Source organism: Primulina huaijiensis, chromosome 11 (genome assembly GCF_012295235.1).
Source record: "Primulina huaijiensis isolate GDHJ02 chromosome 11, ASM1229523v2, whole genome shotgun sequence".
NCBI lineage: Eukaryota > Viridiplantae > Streptophyta > Magnoliopsida > Lamiales > Gesneriaceae > Primulina > Primulina huaijiensis.
In genome coordinates, this window is record NC_133316.1 from 17,644,805 (window position 1) to 17,646,726 (window position 1,922).

Here is a 1,922-nt window from a genome sequence, read left to right on the forward strand (position 1 = left end):
AGTAATATATATGTATATATAAATACAGTAATATATATATATATATATTATTTTAAAAATTCGGGTATTTCAAACGGGTTTGGGGACGGGGACGGGGACGGGGATTTTATCCCCGCGGGTTCGGGGACGGGGATTCCCCGATTAGATAGATCCGGGGATGGGTGCGGGGATGGGAGCGGGGAAATAATTAGGGGACGGGGATGGGGATGGCAAACCCGCCCCCGCCCCGTCCCATTGCCATCCCTAGTTTATAGTCTTCACTTGATGATTATCACTCATTTTTAAGATCTTCTTCGATCAGACTTTTTCCAATACTATGGATTGTTCTATCTCGAGAACGTCACCTCTCTCTCTCGAGAAATGAATTACGACACTTTGAACGTTAGTGCACTACTAGCAATTGAAACTCTAAAAATCAGAATTATATAAGCGGAACTATCATCACCTTGTCGTAGCAGTTGTTGTGACACAAAATGAACAATTTAACTTTTCGACAGACAAAGGGACACCCATCAATTAACAGTGGAGCCAACAAAAGCATTGAGAGTATCACAAAGTTCAGCTTGTTGCTTGACAATAGCATCTTGTTGCAACAAAATCTTCTCGAGCAATCCAGTAATGCGAATGTTCGAAGCTTTTAGAATGCGAATTTCAGCCACCAGGTAAGAGTGAACAACATCTGAGGAAGCAGTGGCTTGGACCTCATCAACAACAGGAACCTCAGCATTCAAATTCGGAATCTCCCCCTGAATAGCAACCACTCGATTGCCTTTGAGAAAGATGTGCTGCACAATCTGAAGCATCATCAATAGTGTCAATAGCTCGTTAGACTTGTGAATAGGATGCTGGGCTGTCAAGAGCTAAAAAATAACAGATGGGAAGACAAGATTCGTGCATCCAGAAGTGCGATCGGAATGTGACACAATATGTCGAGACACATACTTTCCCAAATCTAGTTCCAATCCTTTCCCCAAGCGATGGAGAAAACACCCAATCTCATAATCAATCGCGGAGATATGGGAAACCAATTCCACAAGCCAACTCAAGTTAACTTGGCATACTTTGATATCAAATGTGAGCAGGATATGCGCTGGTGGCCAAACAGTAGCATGACCAGTCAGCTCTGTCAACCTCATCCATGTTGATTTCATCATCAGAAGGTGGTGAATCAAGACTATCGTCAGAATCATCGAATTTAATCCCAAAATAATCATTGATCAAGTCAGCATTGAATTAAAAAAACATGTCCCCTAACTTATACTTTATGAAACTGTGGAGACCCTTGAACAAAAATCTGTGGAGACAAGATCGCATTTAACTCATAAACAACAGCTGCCACAAAGGGCATTGGTTTAGCCACAGTCTCCATCATATTCACATTTTTCAACAACTTGACTATTCCAACAGATTCACCCCTCCTATTATTCAATATATGTTCCTCGAGAATCGATATCTTAGAAAAAACTGTTAGAAATTTTCTGAAAAATCATGTTTTTAAACATATATAAACATGATAAATAATATACGGAAGCGGATCGAGAATTACCTCCGGCCATTGAAAATTTGTTGAGGCTTTCTGATTTCCTTTAGATTGAAGCCTTCTAAACACTCCAACACTCCTTTAGATGGTGTATTTGGTGTATGAGATTGTGTGTTTAGGGACCTCAATGCCTTCGGTATTTATAGGCACACTCAAACCATCACCGAGTGTTTTGGGAGCTCGAGATTCAAATCAAATTTGTATACGCATCTCAATTTTCAAAATTTGAGGCTGCCGTGTACAAATTTTCAACACGTTTATTTTACGGGTCACTATTTTCTTACATTCTCCCACTTGACCCGTATATCTCATTTATCATAGGAGAAATTAAAATACATGAATCATGGCGATAGGTCATCTAAAAACGATTATTATCTTCCAT